The 19,607-nt window shown below is 35.9% G+C and overlaps 1 protein-coding gene across 5 annotated transcripts in view; it reads right to left on the bottom strand.

Annotated features, from left to right (window-relative positions):
- ADGRB3 (adhesion G protein-coupled receptor B3) overlaps positions 1 to 19,607 on the bottom strand; it is a 743,702-nt gene that overhangs the window by 450,985 nt on the left and 273,110 nt on the right. The window lies entirely within an intron of this gene.

Genomic DNA, 19,607 nt, shown 5'->3' with positions numbered 1-19,607 from the left:
AGAATGGCTTGCTAATGTGTCTCAAAGAGAAAATAAAACTTTTCAGCCATGCAACTGGACATTTGAAGTGACAGTCATTTGTCATAGCATAACAAGTAAGGATATTAAATGTATAACTGGTTGGCACAAGAAAGATTCTATCATCTGGCTGGATTATGGTGGTATAGACAAATAAAGTCTGTTAAGAAGCAACCAGACATTGTTATAAAATAAGATTATTATATATTTTTTTCAGTGACACTTTTCCTTGCTTTAATATTTTTTGTCTTTTTCTGCTTTTGAAATGAGCTCTCAATTACAAAATATCAAACTACACTCAAAAATGCCAGCCGCTGGCACACTACGGAGAAGCTCACAAGTAAGGACAGATCGCAGTGGCAGGTGGCACGAGGTGGGACGTGATTGAAGCAGTGGTTACAAATGTTCACAGGAAGCTAAAACTATCCAACAGGTTTAAAGCATTCTAAGTTTGTACTTTGTCAGAAGCATGAGTTACTAAATGTGTTCATTCATTTTTACACTTTTTGCAAATGGAGTTGTCACAATTGTTTTGTATGCACATATTTGGTGCATATCATAGCTGGGAGGTATTTAGACAGTGAAGAGCAGTCCAGATTATCAGTCACTACAATACCTTCCTGTTTTCTGAGTTTTTAAAAAATGTTCTGTGACCTTTGATCAGACTTCAAAATTGTATTCTCTCATTCAACACCTATTTGAGTGCCTACAGAGTCAGGTGCTTTATGCAAAGATAGAAATGTTGGGGGAAAGACTACAATCTGTAATATCAAAAACATTTCTAGACTGGCAAAGATGTTAGAAACAAAGAATATTAAAATTAGACATCATTAGTTGAAATCCTAAAGGATACTGGTTAAAAATACTATTGATTATAAATATACTATTTTCATTTTCCCCAAGAACCAAACAAGGATAGAATATGTGGATAAAAGACAATTTCCAAAGAATTCAAGAATGATAACTACATAAGAAATTAAGAAATATCAGGAAATATGTTGGCTAATTGAATTTAAATAATAAAAAAGGAAATATCAGGAAATATTTAAAATAATTTTTGAGAAAGCTGAATAAGAAGTATTTATAATAAAATAAATTAAGATATATTTAGAAACATTAGAAATCAGAGAAAGCCATCATTAATATTTAAGGGGATAATTAATATTCTTTTCCTCAAATTATTTCTCAGTTCCATTGCCATAGTTAGATACCTGGTTATAGGAACCAAGAGGCTCTTTCTTACAATAACAAAGTAGAATCTTGTTTTTCAAAATACTCCCATAGAAATAATTTTATTAGGTAGTTGGCATGACTCTGTTAAGTAGATGGGTAATTTTGTGCCACTTCTAAAAGTGGACAAAACAGGGAATCATCAAAGGGCATACTGCTAGTATGTTTATAGAAAATTTTAAATGTTCAGGAGTTTTCAGTTTTCAATTAAGTTGTTAAATTACAAAACTTAATATATATTGTAGAGGCAATTTTCAAGTATACTTCGTGCATATTTTCTTTGACAATGATGTTATATTTTAATTTACCTTTATTCGAAATAGGAACTTTGAAATAATTACATATAATGATGGATTTATTTTTAGATCTCCTCAAATATGTATATGAAAACTTATTTAGAATAATTCCAAGAAATTTAGGGTATAAACCCTTAAATCATCATTTTTATTCTTATTTTGTCATTCTTCTGGGAAATGTTAGTAAATTGGATGCACCGGTCCATGTAAGAAATCATCAATGTGTGTAATCACGTAGGAATTATTTGTTAATATTTCTTATACATTAGCCAATTGCATTTTATGACCTCATCTCTTTTTGAGATAACTATTGAATTTTTATAAACTACCAGTAATGATTTGCTTGAAAAATATCTTATTTGTTGGTAATAAGGAAAATAAATGCAGAAACACATAAATGATAAATGCAATTCTACTTCTAATAGTAAACTAGTAGCCAAATGTATTTCTTATTGACCTGTGTTAGAATTTAATTTAACACACTAGCATATCGGTAGCAAAATAAGATGCTTTACTGTGAGCTTTCACACCTCTGGCAGAGGACTAAAACTCTTACAGTATAAGATTTGAATTATCCTATTGCCAGAGTAGCCCCCAAAGATCCTAGGAAATCTAACATATAAGAAAGTAAACTAAATTGTCCCTGGATAAATATATCTATATTTTCTTAACAAGAACAGAGCTTGGTTGCTCTCCTGCCAAGCTCTCTGACATGTACAGTGATCCTCTGTAGGGATTTCCAAATGGAGGGGAAGGCTACTTTGGAAATGACAAAAGACTTGTCTTTCAGGCTTTCCTGGAAGGACAAAAATGAAAGAGTCACCTAGTGATGCAAAGCCAAATTTTTCTGAAGGGAAACTGGCCCCAACTATGATTTAAGAACTTAAGAAATGTGTTGTAAGAGATAGGGAGAACTGAGGCAGCGGGGTATTCGGGGTTTAGTACCATAAGTTGTTATTATTAATGGAAGATAGAGTGTGAAGAAGAGGGCCACGAGATATTCCTGAAGGGATTGGTGGGGAGGGAATCAGAAACCTCCCTTATGCCTTACTAAGAACCCTGGAATATATCTCTACTTCACTAAGTGTGAAATATTTGTAGGGCTTCAAGCAATAAGCAAGGAATCATGGTTTGATTTGAATTTTAGAGAAGTTAATTGAGGAATCCAGAGCGACTATGGTGAACAAAATTATGGCAGTATAAACGATGAGGAAGCTATTGCAATTGCCCATATAAGACTGTGACCAGGTTGAGAGGAAGGTTTGATGGATAGCTTACTGGAAGCTCCTAGCTTGGGTGGGTGGTGGATGGGGGTACCCCCACTTGATAAAGAATTAGAACCACACACAAAACACTGGCCAGTCATAGCTTACTGCATGCTGAGTACATCTTTGGACCACTGGGTTCAAATTGTTGGCAACGAGCGCAATTTTCAGTGCCCCAAAAAGTTTTTTTTCTTTTTTCTTTTTTTTTATTTTTTCTTTTTTTTATTTTTTCAGCATAACAGTATTCATTGTTTTTGCACAACACCCAGTGCTCCATGCAAAACGTGCCCTCCCTATCACCCACCACCTGTTCCCCCAACCTCCCACCCCTGACCCTTCAAAACCCTCAGGTTGTTTTTTCAGAGTCCATAGTCTCTTATGGTTCGCCTCCCCTTCCAATTTTTTTTTTTTATAAACATATAATGTATTTTTATCCCCAGGGGTACAGGTCTGTGAATCGCCAGGTTTACACACTTCACAGCACTCACGATAGCACATACCCTCCCCAATGTCCATAACCCCCTCCCCCTCTCCCAACCCCACCTCCCCCCCGCAACCCCCAGTTTGTTTTGTGAGATTAAGAGTCATTTATGGTTTGTCTCCCTCCCAATCCCATCTTGTTTCATTTATTCTTCTCCTATCGCACTAACCCCCCATGTTGCTTCTCCATGTCCTCATATCAGGGAGATCATATGATAGTTGTCTTTCTCCGATTGACTTATTTCACTAAGCATGATACCCTCTAGTTCCATCCACGTCGTCGCAAATGGCAAGATTTCATTTCTTTTGATGGCTGCATAGTATTCCATTGTGTATATATACCACATCTTCTTGATCCATTCATCTGTTGATGGACATCTAGGTTCTTTCCATAGTTTGGCTATTGTAGACATTGCTGCTATAAACATTCGGGATCCCACCAAAAAAGAGAACTACAGACCAATGCCCCAAAAAGTTTATAGGAAAAGTCTTTTATAATGAAATCTATGCTTTAAAAAAATGAGACTTTTTAGTATGATATTTTTAATAGATGTTACCTTTGTGTATATTATATTATGTATATCATATATATATGTAATCACGTATTTACTTAGACATTTTAAGAAAATTATTGCTCTCTAGTTTTGAATTTAATTATCCTTAAAATTAGTGAACATACATTCAAACTTGCTTCTGTAAGTTATCATTATTAGTATTGAAGCCCACGTGGCATTTTATAGAGAACTAAAAATGTTTAGCTTCTTCAAAGCAGTGCTTCATATACTTTCACTAAAACATAGGCTAATGCTGAATACAGAGAACGGAAAAATCAATGGGCAACTGGCAGGTGCAGCTCTTATTTCAGAGCATCAAGCCTTAAGTTCTCTTGGCCTGTTTGCGCTTCTTGCAAAAGGGAACTTTGGGAACATGATTCCTAAAGACTTTTTAAGCTCTAAAATTACATTTTTCCCCCCTCAGGTCAGAAATTGGCCCATGAACATACGGACTATCTCTCAGCAGAGGAACAGGCCTAGAGGACCTGACCAAGCTTGATGAATGGGTCTGTACACAGACTCACATGCACTAGAGTCTAAATAAAACAGAGTGGTAGTTGCTTCTAAACATTTTCTTAAGTCAAGCAGTGTTGAACAGTTAACTTGATCCATGTTTGAGCACTAAACCAAGGTTTACTTTGCATGTGAGGTCTCAAGCGCTCTAATACTTATTTAAACATATGTATCTATGCTGTAGCTAGCATCTACACTGGGGAGGGATTTTTTTAAAAGAAGATTGATATGCTTCCAAAGGTATCTGGGAATAAACGAATTCAGGTCATTCAACAAACATTAAATAGGCCCTTACTATATTCCAGATGGGTTTTAAATGTGTGTCTTATATGTAACATGTATAGTTGAATTTTAAAAATCCCATCTGATCCTCCTCTTTTTAATAGGAAATTAAACCCACTTACCTTTATTATATTTGTTAAAATGTTAAACTCATTTATTCCAGCTCATATTAGGGGTTCTCTTAAGCAAGCATCTTATTTTTTCTTCCTTTTTCCCCTTTCCTAATATTTTTGGATTGATAGGAATTTTTTGTCCTGTAGATCTCTTACTTCAATTATTCAAGCATTATATACTAATTTTGTCACATGTACTGAAATGTATTTCTAAATCTATCAATATCTTAAGTGAATCAGTATCTGTACTCTTTCCCAAACCAACATAAGAATTTGGGTATGTGGTCACTTGTTCTCTACTTTGACACTCACATCATTTATTTCCCAACTGCTATATTTTTACACTGCTTCAATAATTTAGACTTAACCATTAGTTGTGTTAATTTCTTTGTAGATCTTCTTTCTTTGACTGTTTTTAATTTTGCTTCAGTATATCCTGTAACAGAGAGGGTCTAAAATTGATTTATCTTACCCTCACACTTGAATTTTCTTTTGGCTAGGCCTAGAAATTTAAAGTCAAGAATTTTTTTTTCTCATTGTACCTTGAAGATACCTTTCACACTGAATCCTGGGATGTGGTATTGCCTTTGAGATGTCTTTTGGTAAGATAATCTGCTTTTCTTTCTGGAAGTTTTTCTAGATTTTTTTTTTTTTTTAATCCTCAGAGTTTTGAAATTTAACCAGTATGTGTCTAGACATTGGGCTTTTCCATTAAGTTTTCTTGGTACTCCCTGTTCCTTTTAACTGCAAGGATCAGCACTTTAGCTGAGCACACTGTATTTGTTCTCTTCTATACCAGCTTCTCCTCTTCTTGGTTTTATTCCATGTTCACTGTGGAGTTTGGAAGTTACTGCAAGCTACATTCTGCTTCCATCTCAATCCCCTACATACCAAGAATTTCTCTGGGAAAATTGAACCCCCAATTTCTGATTTTTAAAGAGTTAAGTGCACAACATACTACTCTCCATTTCGTTCTCTGAACACTTCTCTTTCCTACTTACAGAAACCTTTCCAAAGAGTCCCCTCTAATTCCTCACTTCCCACTCAGCCAACTATGTCAGGCAATCTGACTTCAACCTCCTTCCTTGAATGAAACTGCTCTCTTGAAAGTCAGCTGCCTCTTAAAAACTGTCACACTCGTCTTGATTCCTTCAGTATTTGACACCCTCCCACCCTTCCCTATCCCACAACTTTTCTTAAAATGCTCACCTCCCTTGGCTTTCAAAAATGACAACTTGAATTTCTTCCCCCTCCTGCCTGCTTTTCTGCCTCCTTAATTGCCTTAGTGACTCTTCACTCCTTAATGTGAGTTTTCACACAGCTCCTGCATTAACATTCTTTCCCTCAGAAGTTCCAACTATTCCTAGACTAAAGTATCACTTTCAGGAAAACAACTATCAGTCTTTCACTCCTGTGGGCCAATCTACATCTTCTAGAAACCTGTGCAACAGTGTCACCTAGATATTTTGCTGGCAAACTTAGCATTTATGGAAACAAGTTAATTATTTTCCTTATGAGAGCTGCTCCTAGCTATGCATTTCAAATATCTTTAATAAACATACAGTACTCAAAATAAATAGCTCTCAAATGAGTAAGCAAAAACAAAACTAAAAGCCAACCAGATACTGGAGAAAATTTTAGGTTTATCAAAATATCTTGATGGGCCCAGTTTGGTTATGCAAAGATAGACCCTAGGGCCAGACCTTGGAAAGGTGAGTAATGTAACACAGTAATAGTTTGAAATTTACTGAGGCTGTCAAGGACAAAAGGTGAGTCTTATAGGGGACCATAGAAAAAGGAGGGGAGATGAGGTTAATAGGTCTTGAGAGAGGAATAAAGAGAGAGTTATCCATAAAAGTGGTAAAAGGATAAGACCAGAGGAGAAATTAGAAATTCCTTGAGGAAGAACTATCAGAAGCAATTTTAATAGCACTGATATTAAGGTTTAATGTATACTACGCTGGGGGTGAATTACCTCTCCATTAGAGCCAACTTTTTTTTTTTTTTGTATTTTATTTATTTGAAAGAGAGAAATCACAACAACTAGGCAGAGAGGCAGGCAGAGAGAGAGAGGAGGAAGCAGGCTCCTCGCGGAGCAGAGAGCCCGATGCAGGGCTCGATCCCAGGACCCTGAGATCATGACCTGAGCCGAAGGCAGAGACTTTAACCCACTGAGCCACCCAGGTGCCCCGAGAGCCAACTTTTATTTAAAAGCGTACTTAACCAGTGTTAGCGACAGTTAAAAGAAGATGCTAAAAGAAAAAGAAAGTTAATTTCATGTCGAGATTTGCAGGGAGCAGAATAGAAAGAATGGCCCCACAAGGAAACTACAAAGCAATGGTTGATAATATAGCTAAAATATGTGAATAGGAAGATACATAAGAAATACCTGTGAATAGGAAAATATATAAGAAATACATGTAGCCCATCTCTCAAAGAATCCTTAGGAATATTAGGGAGATATTAAATTTCAAGTTCTAAATTATGTGGCAGATCAAGCCAACTGTTTGTTTAAAAATTGTAATAAAGATCGTCCACAGAAGGCTGAAGAATTTGGGAGCACATTGATATCAACTCCAGGATTATGAGCTGACATTCTTAAATTGGTCTCTAGGTAGCTCATATTGGTAATGTAGATCAAACATGGTCCTTCTGCTGATTTTGTACTCTCAGCACCATGTGTTAATCTTAACATAATATAGCAAGGAGTCTATTAAAGTTGTTTACTCATTATCATAGGTGGAAGTTTCAACGGGGCTAGTGGCCAAGTGGCCAAGGACAGGCAAAAGGGGTTAAAAATGGCATCTCTTACATGCTAAATCCTTCCCTATTTCAGTTTTGGGGTTTTCTTCCTTCCACACCCCAGCTTTCACAGGCAACTCTAGCTCTGATTACCCAATTGTAGTGAACTTCCCCACCAAGACTTAAGTGGGAGAAACAATTATGATTTTTCTTCTCTGAAGGAAAATAATGTCTCTTTTGTGCTGCAGCTTTTATTTTTTTTAATGCTTTAGCTTCTGTTTTCCAGTTAATTATAATCTCTCTTCAAATCTATGTATTCTTTATATTTTATTCCTTTGCTAGAATTTTGTGTTGGAATGTGTGTTCCCAGCTGGAACACACCTGACCTAACAGGTTATTTTAAAATGGATATACTGGTTTTTGATGACTAATGTTTGATGAGTCAACATGGTTGAATAGTTTTTCCAAATTATCAATTTAAGCTTTGGCTGCAGTTTTTAAAGTATGGAATTCAGAACTTTTGGGTTGCTTAGCACTTAGCTGTGGTCGTCATTATTCTAAAAAGAGGAGTATTGATAAAGTAAAATATGTAGAAAGAAGAGTGATCAGAAGGGTGAAAGCGTGAGGATTGGTGAGGACTGTCTCAAAAATTATAGTTTAATGTCAGAAATAAATTTTTGAGAACCCAATGATAAGACACTTCAGGGAATCAAATCTAGTAGGACAGCTAAGGAAAACTTAAACTTTAGTATAGACTTATAAATGCTATAAGTGCCATATAAATAGATTTTTATTAGAATAAAAAACTGAGAATATTTAGTTTGCATAAAAGAAGAAATGGTAATTTTCTTTGATTATTTGGAAATCTACCACGTAGCAGAAAGATTGTAAATAAAGTAGCCATATTGTTTATTAAGAACTCAAATGCATAGGAAGGACTTTGTAACAATTTGGGGTGCATAAAAGAATGGGTGGTCATATGAAGCACCAGGGTTTTGATCATGGGGAATGCATAAGCAATGACTGTGTGACTGATGAATATCGTAGAGATAATTCCTATGTGGATCTATCCCTGATTTCTTGAGTTTGTGACACTTCTCTTTCCCTGCACCCCATATCCTCTCAGTTTTCAACTCCTACCATATCTCCACCCAGAGCATATTCCAGATATTCAAATCTCTTCATCCCCACCACTATCACTCTGCCAGCTAACCCCCAGAACTTGGACCATTGCAGTTATCTCCTAAGTGTCCCACTGCCCACTCCTACCATCATTTCCCTTGCTTACAATGCATTTTCCACATAGCACAACAGATAGGTCTTTTAAAAGGTAAAATAGATAATGTAAATCCTCTTATTGTCCTTTTATGTCTTCCCAATTCTTAGAATAAAATTCATACTCCTTATTCTGGCTCTGATGGAAAGCCCTGTATGATCGGCCACAGCTTACTTCTCCAGCATCATCTCATTCATCTCCCCATGGTGAGATGGTGATACTGTAGATGCTACTATATGATACTATAGATACTATACCACAGAGATGGTGATAGTATAGATACTCACCATCTCACCATGTTCTAGACACACTGGCCTTCTTTTAGTTTCTTAAACACGCATAGTTCATTTCTTTACACTAATTGATTTCTTTAACTGGGAAACTCTTCTGGTCTTGGCAGGTTGACTCATTCTTGTCATTTTTATCTAAGCTGAAATTTTACTTTCTTCAAGAGACTCTCACTGACCACCAGAAACAAAGTACCTATACAGTTATTTTATAAGAGCTGATTTTAATTGTCCGCACAAGATGTATCAATAGCTGTTTTGGGATTTTTGTTTGTTTCATTATTTCTTTAATAATAGTATTCATTAACCCACTAAAATGTGACCTTCATAAGAATGAAGTCTTATCTATCTTGTCCATCACTGTATCTTGTACCTTGTTAAGTGGTTGAAAAAAATGCTTTGGAAAACAGAAATGTGGTGGGGGAGGGAGACAAGCAAGAAAAGGAGACATTATTATTATAATTTTATTGAGTGACATCATTTTTTAATCTTATAGCATTCCTCAGATTTATCTTTCAATTCATAAGCATTTCCCTTGATCATGTCCAAATTAGTGCTTAAGCCATCTAATGAATTTTTAATTTCGGTGACTATGTTTTACTTTTGGTAATTCTAGTTTTTCCAAATGTATTTTCTTCCATGTTATTCTATATTTATTCTTTCTTTACTAGTCTTTACTCTTTGTTATTGTCTCTTTATTGTTTCTACTTTTTTAAAAAATCATTTTAAATGTATCTTTTATGGTTTAAAGACTTTTTTTCCCTCCCAGTTTTTAGTGTCCTCTTTGCGTTGCGTCTGCAGATTCTCCTTCATGGTCTTTGTTTTCTCCTATAGTTCATGTTGTTTTATTTTATCTTATTTCTATTCAGGGTTCATCTTACATAGTATTTTCCCCCTGTGAAACTGCAATATGGCCTCAGTGTAAAAGTGTCCTTTCACAGCAGTAAATTTCTTGGTTTTAGGTTGCTACATCAAAAAGTATAAATTCACGTGGTACCCACACATGCTATGTGCTAGTATTTGTTTCTGTTTTTGGCGGGGGGTGAATTTTTATTTCTCAACCATGACTCCTGAATGAAGGCAAGCTTCCTTTCCACTGCTTCCCAGGGCTACTGAGTGAAGTCTCCGTAGAACTCCTTTGAAACAAAGGGTAGTCTGTGAGGCTTCAGGCTTTATGTAGTTTGATTGATTTAGTTCCCCAAACCTACATAGGTCAAGGACACTCTCCACTCTATGAAGAAGCACTGAAATCCTAATTCTTAGCCAGTTAGAACTTATAATTTAGAACTTACAATAACAGTTAAAATCACCCAGCTTACCCTTAGTATTATCTTTTATCTCTTATTGTTGCTATTGTGTTTTATGGGCATGTATACATTTCCCTTTCTTCTCAGCTTGGCTCATTTTTCTGTCTTGACATTTTATCCAGCCTTCCCATGAGTTTTTAGTAGATCTGGGATCCATTCACATTAGCTCGTTCTGCCATGTTGCTTTAAAATTCTTTCCAAAGAGTTAGGCCTATAATTAGGTGCTATCTTCCTCATGAGTTAGGGTTTGTTATTAAACCCATTTTAGACACAGAAAATATGAGACTTTAAGAGGTTATGGTGCTTATAAATCACTACAGCTAAGATGTATTGGGTCTGGGACTCAAAAAATCACATCTAATTGTTGCCCAAGTCATGTTTTGTTTTGTTTTTTAAAGATTTTATTTATTTATTTGACAGAGGGAGAGAGGGATCAGAAGTAGGCAGAGAGGCAGGCAGAGAGGGGGGTGGGGGAAGCAGGTTCCCTGCTGAGCAGAGAGCCTGATGCGGGGCTCAATCCCAGGACCCTGAGGTCATGACCTGAGCTGAAGGCAGAGACTTAACCCACTGAGCCACCCAGGCACCCTCAAGTCATGTTCTTATGTGTAAGGCCATGTAGTTCATAGGACCACTAGTACCCTTTACAACTTTAAAATTAATTTTATTTCCTTGCACATTACATGGTTTACCTCCCCAAATTGGGATATGTAGCTTTATGGTGTTAATCATGGTGGAATATAGAATCAGGCTAATACATGTTCAGAGGTTTTATAATCTCAGCTACAGGTTCCTTCCGACTGCTTTGTAGGTTTTCCTTGATACTCCATGGGAAGAAAAATATGCTAAATTAAGAGCCTCACAATATGAGTTGATATTAAGATGCCCCCTAAAAAGAGCAAAATCTTACAGTGTCATTAACATGAGGTTGGATATGATGGAAACATGTTAATGGTGAATAATGTATCATATTGCTTCTTCCTTAATGTTTTCACCCTTGGCAACAGATGTCTTTTCAATTTTGCCTTCACTAAAATTTCCTTTATTGAGCATAAATAAGAAGATGCATCTATATTTTTAATGAAGGATTTAGAAGTGTGAGTACCAGACCATATTAGATTCACTCTGGAGGACATGCATAGAAAAATCAGAGAAATTTATATATTCAATCCTTAGGTTCCTGAAACTGAAAAGGCATTACTTTTCATGTCCTTTACAGATTATAAAGGTTTTCAGATTCTAATTCTAATAAAAGAATAAAACTCTCACAGCAGTACTCAATTCTTCTTAGTAAATGGCTGAGAAAGAACTGAACTCCTTTACCAGACAAGCAATCTGTTAATTACTTGTAAAGGTCACAACTGAATCACACAAGAATTTAATTTTTCTGTGTAACAGTGCTCTATGTTTTTCTCAAACGCTATGGTTTCAGAGAACCAGAATTTCCCACTACCTCAAAACACTAGATTGACCTCAAAAACAAGTCTGGAAAAAATATCCTTCCAGACATTAAAAAATGAAACACGAACAACTACCAAATGATGTTTGACATTTAAGAATGACCTTTGTGTAGCAAATAAAGTCATTTTCCAAAAAGCCAACATTCAAACTTTCCCAGAAACAATTTGCAGATGAAAAGCATCACCCGCTAAAGAAGAAATTGCTAGCCATAAACCTTTTTTTTTTACAAGCACCATTGAAATTAGTGAAGCTAAATGTCCAAATAAAGTAAAAATGCTCCATCAGTTCTCACATCACTTTTTCAATACTGCTGAATCAGTTTTGATAACTCTAGTGAACATTTTCTTTTTAATTTCTAAACCTCCTTCTCTTGCAGCCTCCTCTAAAGATGGAGAGATCTTATTCTGGATCCAGAGTGTCTCAATAAATTTAGTGACTTAGACATCTAAAGACATGGTTTGCTCTCTTTTGACTTCAGGTTTTTGTGCTCCAAATCTTAGACTGATTCCATAAAAAACAATCTCCAGACTTTAAGCAGCAGATTATTTGAAAAAAGGTAATTACAACCATTCAAATCCCACCCTGGAATAAGTAAGTGATATCAACAAATACATTAATGAAGTTAACATAAAGTGGTACGTGGTCATATGAATTTTTTTTTAAGATTTTATTTATTTATTTAACAGACAAAGATCACAAGTAGGCAGAGAGGCAGGCCGAGAGAGGGTAGGGGAAGCAGGCTCCCTGCTGAGCAGAGAGCCCGATGCGGGGTTCAAGCCCAGGACCCTGAGATCATGACCTGAGCCGAAAGCAGAGGCTTAACCCACTGAGCCCCCCAGGCACCCCATTGTGGTCGTATGAAATTAAGCTCAGAGTCTACATAAATGTGTGTCAATATTTCCGTTCTTTTGTACTTAAGTGAGGATAACAACATTTCTTTCGTTTTGATACGAATACTTCTTTAGCACCTACTGTGGCACTACCTGCTGGTAGAGCAGATTTTCCATTTCATCAATATTTCTGTGAAATGAGAATTCTTACTTTGTCGCCCAACTTCCTAAAACTTAGGAAATGAAGGAAAATGTAATAATATCATTATAGTATAAATAAAAGTGCTGAATTTCAAAATTACTTATGTCTGTGTTCAAGGCCAATGTTCTTTGTGCTATAAAACTAAGTGCAAATACAGAAAGGCAGGGTATCCTTTCCCCATACAAGAGTAATTCAAATGCATTATAGAAAATAAAGACACCAGAAAAATATATATTATGTGTATCCCTACTTAGTACCAAAAATTTCTTACTACCATTATTTTCTAAGTTGTAGACTCATTTTGGGGGGGTTCCATATGGAATAAGATGTTATGATATTTTCTTGAGAACTTAGGTCAGCAGTTAACTAATAGTGCAAAGATTTCACAGTTGAGAACAAATTTACTGGATTAAAATCTTCAATGACTCCCAGGACACAAGGGTAGGTTTTACCATTGACAGTCATGCCAGGATAAGAGTACTGAAAAAATTTTTCCCCCAAAAGAAGAAAAGAAGAAAACGAGGAGTTCCTTGGGGAATCACTGGTAAATTTAGGGGAAAATAAAACATTTCTCAATTGGACATACACTTAAATCATCAGGCTTGCTTGCTAGCTCAAGTGCTGTCAGATGAAGAAGAGAGAGTACCGGGGGAGATGCTTTTATGAGACTATACTACAAATACAGGAGAGGATTAGTTTCTGCGGCTGAGGAAAGGGGATGATGTTTGGAAAACTTCAGGATTTATGACAAAAAAGATTTAGGAGTAGTAGAAATGTTATATTCTGTCAGCAATCAATAAACCACAAATGGAATTCCTTATGAGAAATGTATGACTTTGCTTTGAGGTGAAGGTGAACATTTTCTTAATGAAAATGTTAGCAGATGAACTAAGAATGTCAATATGAGGGTACAGTCTTACTGACTTCTTACTGGGATGGAGGTTGGGTGAGGTCTCCAAGGCAAATTAGGACCATGAGCTGTTTTAGGAGAAAGCCCACATTTGGGGTTGGAAGAGGAAAGCAGAACTTTAAAGTAAGATGAAAAGAAATACTGAAAGTAGACAGATAAACTAGAAGCATTTCATCAGGGGAAGTCCAGCTGAGACACATCCAGTGAATAGAAGGAATGCTCTTAGGGATTCAGAAGGTTAGGAGATTTGGAAATTGCTGACCCACAAGAATCAAATGATTTCCAAAATGATAAAAATGAAGTAAGTTGATTAGAAACAGAAAAGCCTTAGAATTGATCATTGATTGATAAACCCAATATATGTGTCTCTTTGAGACTCTAACAAATCCAATGAGGAAATAAAAATATAAGTAAAATTAAAATGACATTAATAACTACATAATTTATTGATTTTAATATTAAAGATGATATATTTTATATATTATTAGGATTTTTTGAAATTAATAATTTTCAGATCAGCAATAATAATTTAAGAAGCGAGAAAAATATTTTGTTCAATAAACTAAGACAACAAAAAATGTTTTTAAAGAACTATATGCAAATAAGGACTATTGGGGTGGGGTTTACTCTTAAACTTACAATAAAGTTATTTTCTGATATATACACAAAAAGTTATAGAACTTGAAAATAATAAAAGGCTACCTAATCTGTTTTATAAAATTAGGAAAACATGGATAGCAAAATATGACAAAGAGTGTTAAATTAAAAACCATAAAGCAAAATAATTTATATGAAAAATCCTAAATAAAATACTAGGATGAAATCAATAGTTCATGAAAGAAAAGAAAACAAACCTCTCACATTAAGTACAGTCCACTCGAGGAATTAAATATGTATTCATATCAAGAAATCTTTTAGAAAAAAATGCATTTAAATAGATCTGGAGAAGCCTGAAATTTGCCAACTTTTCCTAATTAAAATTATTTTAAAACTCCGAATCCTTAATCTGATTAGGAAAAATAAAAAGTCTTAAATCAATAGTCCTATCATACTTAGTAATGAAACTCTGGAGACATCTTCATAAGTAATAAATACAAAACAAGGACGTTCATAATAACAATAATTATTTCATATTGGTTTGGAAGTCAATTCAACACAATTAGACTCAGAGCATTTATACAAAGACAATAATGGGAAAAGAAACAAATTGTATTTGCAGACAACAGAATTACTTAGCTAGAAAGGCCAATTTTAAAACTGGTGGAATTAATAAGAGTTCATTATGTCTGAATATGTGATAAAAAATACTCAATGACTTTGTTACATCAACAGTAAATTACAAATAATTTCTAAAAACACACTAAAAACAAAGTGTGAAACAAACAATTTAACACTAAGTATTCAGAAGCCATATGAAGCACAACTACAGATCTTTTTTTTTTTTTTTAAAGATTTTATTCATTTATTTGACAGAGAGAGAGAGATCACAAGTAGGCAGAGAGGCAGGCAGAGAGAGGGGAGGAAGCAGGCTCCCCGCGGAGCGGAGAGCCCGATGCGGGGCTCGATCCCAGGACCCTGAGATCATGACCTGAGCCGAAGGCAGCGGCTTAATCCACTGAGCCACCCAGGCGCCCACAACTACAGATCTTAATCAGAACTATTAGTGTGTCAGACACTGTGGCTACTGCTTCACCATATTATCTTTTTTTTTTTTTTTTTTTTTTTTTTTTAAGATTTTACGTATTTATTTGACAGAGAGAGATCACAAGTAGGCAGAGAGGCAGGCAGAGAGAGTGAGAGAGGGAAGCAGGCTCCCCGCCGAGCAGAGAGCCCGATGCGGGACTCGATCCCAGGACCCTGAGATCATGACCTGAACCGAAGGCAGCGGCTTAAACCACTGAGCCACCCAGGCGCCCCCACCATATTATCTTATTTATTCTTTTCAATTATCCTTTGTTTACGTTTTATGTTGCTTTGAAGCTTGGAAAGATGAAAAACTTGCCCAACGTCTCACAGTGAGGTGGCAGGGAGAGGGCGAATGGAGTAAAGGAAAGAGAGGAAGAGAAAGTGCTGCTGGGAAGGCAAATATCCACGGATGTGACAGACTCTACTGTGAGAGATGTACTATACATAATAAGAGATTTCATTTATCAGAAACACCATAAATAGCATCTAAGATTGAATAACAAAACAGAGAAGATACTTGTGGTGATGTTACCTTCGTACATCATTAACAAACCCAAAACATGAAGGTAACAAATAAACATGCTCACTCCACTAGCAACCCAAATAAGATGAACTACCATAAGAATGACTTTTTTTTTTTTTTTTTGAGAGAGTGTGAGAGCAGGGTGGGGTGGGGTGGGGTTGGCGTTGACACAGACGGAGAGAGAGATTCCAAAGCAGGCCCAACATGGGGTTCGATCTCACCACGAAAATCAAGAGTCAGATGCTCAACTGATTGACCCAGGTGCCCCAAGAATAATTATTTTAATCTGTGAGATAAGCAAAAGTTAAAAGTTAAACGGTACTTTTAAGAGAATCATGAAATAAGTGCTCAAAGAATGCTATTGGAATCTAAACAATTCCAAAACTTTGTCTTTAGCATTTTGGCAGTTTTTACTAGGAACTCTAAAATTGTCAATATCCTTTGATTCAGCAATTCTACTTTCTTAAAAGGATCTAATTGAAAATAGTAGAGATGTGGTCAAACACGTATGATCAAATGTTTATTACAGAGTCACCTGTAATATCAAACTCTTAAAAACTAAGGAAGAACTAGTCAGTAATGAAATTAATGCAGTACTTGAAAACCTTTTTTTTTTCTTTTTAAAATATTTTATTTATTTGACAGAGAGAAATCACAACTAGGCAGAGAGGCAGGCAGAGAGGAGGAAGCAAGCTCCCTGCAGAGCAGAGAGCCCGATGCGGGGCTCGATTCCAGGACCCTGGGATCATGACCTGAGCCGAAGGCAGAGGCTTTAACCCACTGAGCCACCCAGGCTCTCCGAAAATCATTTTCTAGGAAATTTTAATGGCAAAGTAAATTGTTTTGTACATTTACAAGCACAGTAAAAACAAAAACAAAAACAAAATCAAACAAACAAACAAAAAAAAACTAAAAGGAAAAAAACAGAGCACCTGGGTGGCTCAGATGGTTAAGTGTTTGCCTTCAACTCAGGTCATGACCTTGGAGCCCTGAGATGGAACCCCACATTGAACCCCACACTGAGCCGCACATCAGGCTCCCTGCTCAACAGAGATTCTGCTTTTCCCTCAGCCTCTCACCCTGCTCAGGCTCTCTCTCTTCCTCTCTCTCAAACAAACAAAATCTTAAAAAAACAAACAAACAAACAAAAAACAGAAAAAAACAGAGGCCTACATTATAAATTATAAGATCATAAATAATTTTTGTGTCTTTGTAATTGCATCTTTATAATTCATTGTCTTTTCCAGGTATCCACAATGATTACAGAATATTTCTCAAAATCAGGGAGGGAGAAAATTGGTGTTTAGCAATTTCTCTAAACTATGGGGACAGAAACTCAATTTGTGTATTTAAGGAGAGTAGGTGGTGAAAAAATGAACATAGTGGTCAATTTCTTTCATTCTGTAACTGAAAAGAAAGGAGTAAATTGGGGCAATAGCTAGAGGGAAGACTAGAGTTTGAATATTTGGGAAACTTTTTAACCTAATTTGCAAAACTCATTTACAGTTTGAAGACAAAGAACTGCTGTGAAGCAAGGAGACATGGGGGTGATCACCATTTCTGCTCAGTGCTGTGGAATGATGAGGTTGAAGATGGAGGTCATGGACCAGCCTGCAGCAGGTAGTCTCTCAAGTGGGACACCTGTAACTGTCTGCTTGGCCAACCAAGCAGAAAGGGAAGCCTGCTAGTGTTGTGATGGTTATTGTGATTAAAAGAGACCACAACATATTTGTTGCAAAGTACATCTATTCCCTAGCCTTATAGTTTAAATTCACAATAAAGAGAACTTCTTTGCTCAATTCTTATGGAAAGGAAATTAAAAGATGTCATATAGTGAGGAAAGGGTTAAGTTATTATCAATTATTCTTAAAGCTAGAGGCTGAGGAAGAGGCGTTGTGGAGTTCACATCAGCTGGAGGAAGGATAAGAGTAGCATTAACAAAGTAAACTGATGATGAATTACAAAACACTTAGACGTGTATCCTAAATTATGTGTTTTTCATCTTTAGGAATAGAGCTCTAAAAACCACAACATGGTTTGGCACTTATTTGGGACTGTTAGTACAGATATATTTCTTTCATAATGATGTTTTACATTGATCAGATAATATAAAATATGGAACAGTCTCAACAACCTAAACATTCATTTTCTTCATTATGATATCACCCAATTTGAGGTGTCTCATATTCATGGTCTATAAACAGTGGTCATGTCCATCTTTATAAATAGGGTAAAATTCAATTCCCAGGTAACATCATCAATTTTATAAAATGCCTCACTCTAAATTAAGAAGGAAGAAAGACTGACATTCTTAAGTCTTAACACTGCTGAAGTGATAGAAATCACAATAAAACTTCATTAGGTTAGGTGCTTGGGGAAGGAATGGCATGGAGGATTAGTTTCAGTATTTGAAAACAGGATCACAGGAGAAATCTAAAAAACAGAAATTCACAACAGAGGGCTCCTGGATGTCCATGGCTGAAAGTATATCCATGGAAACATCTTAAGTGTCTATCAATAAGCAAGAATTAAATAAATTAAGTTGCAGGAAAGGAAAAAAACAGAGCACCTGGGTGGCTCAGTTGGTTAAGTGTTTGCCTTCAACTCAGGTCATGACCTTGGAGCCCTGAGATGGAGCCCCACATTGAACCCCACACTGAGCCGCACATCAGGCTCCCTGCTCAACAGAGATTCTGCTTTTCCCTCAGCCTCTCACCCTGCTCAGGCTCTCTCTCTTCCTCTCTCTCAAACAAACAAAATCTTAAACAAACAAACAAACAAAAAACAGAAATAGAATATTTTGTAAACAATAAAGTAAGATATAGAATATTTTGTAAACAATAAAGTAAGCAGATTTATGTGATTGGCTTGGAGGGAACTCCAAGATCCATTGTCATGTGTCAGATAACTTACACCTGATTCCATTTATTCAGATCTTCACCAAAATGTGTGTGAGATTGTGTGTGTGTGTGTGTGCGCATGGGTGCACACATATAGAAATGTCTCTGAAGAATCACATCAACTGTGTATCAGATATCTGTAGCAGTCAGATGGGAGAAGTCAAAAAGTATGTGTTCTCGTACTCTTTTGGGTTTTTACAACGAGCATGGGTATATTCGTCTATCAGCTAGGGTAATAAAATCTTAAGAATTGGCACTGAACTCTTTTTTTTACAAGTTTTTGTAAAAGTCTATGGATTATAAAAAAAAAAAGTCAATAAAATACAAATTTGGAAAGGTCCTAATCTTTGTAAGTCTAAATAAATGTAATAGGAGATTGTATACCTTACCAGCAGCTATAAAGGAGGTGGTTCCGATTTTGCTAGCACCTACAGGGAACTGATTAAAAGATGAGCATAAGGGAACTATGACCAAGAAAGGGAAAGGGGTTCTCCCAATAGGAGATAACAGTGAAAATTCACTGGCTTTGGGAATGATGTAGATATTTCTCCCAAGTCTGAATTTCTGAATTTTACTGATACCATATAGGGAAGAGTAGTGGGTAATATTCTTTGATTAGTGATTCATAATGAAAAAGACAAACAATCTCCAGGCTACTGAAGAGATGACATATGTTTCTGGCTTAATGAAAAATAAATTAAAGTCATTTGACACTGCCATATGTTAATGATCTTT

The sequence above is a fragment of the Meles meles genome, chromosome 5, assembly GCF_922984935.1.
Source record: "Meles meles chromosome 5, mMelMel3.1 paternal haplotype, whole genome shotgun sequence".
In the NCBI taxonomy this organism is placed as follows: Eukaryota; Metazoa; Chordata; class Mammalia; order Carnivora; family Mustelidae; genus Meles; species Meles meles.
The sequence above is the reverse complement of the archived record's forward strand: the minus strand, read 5'-3'. Positions and strand labels throughout refer to the sequence as shown.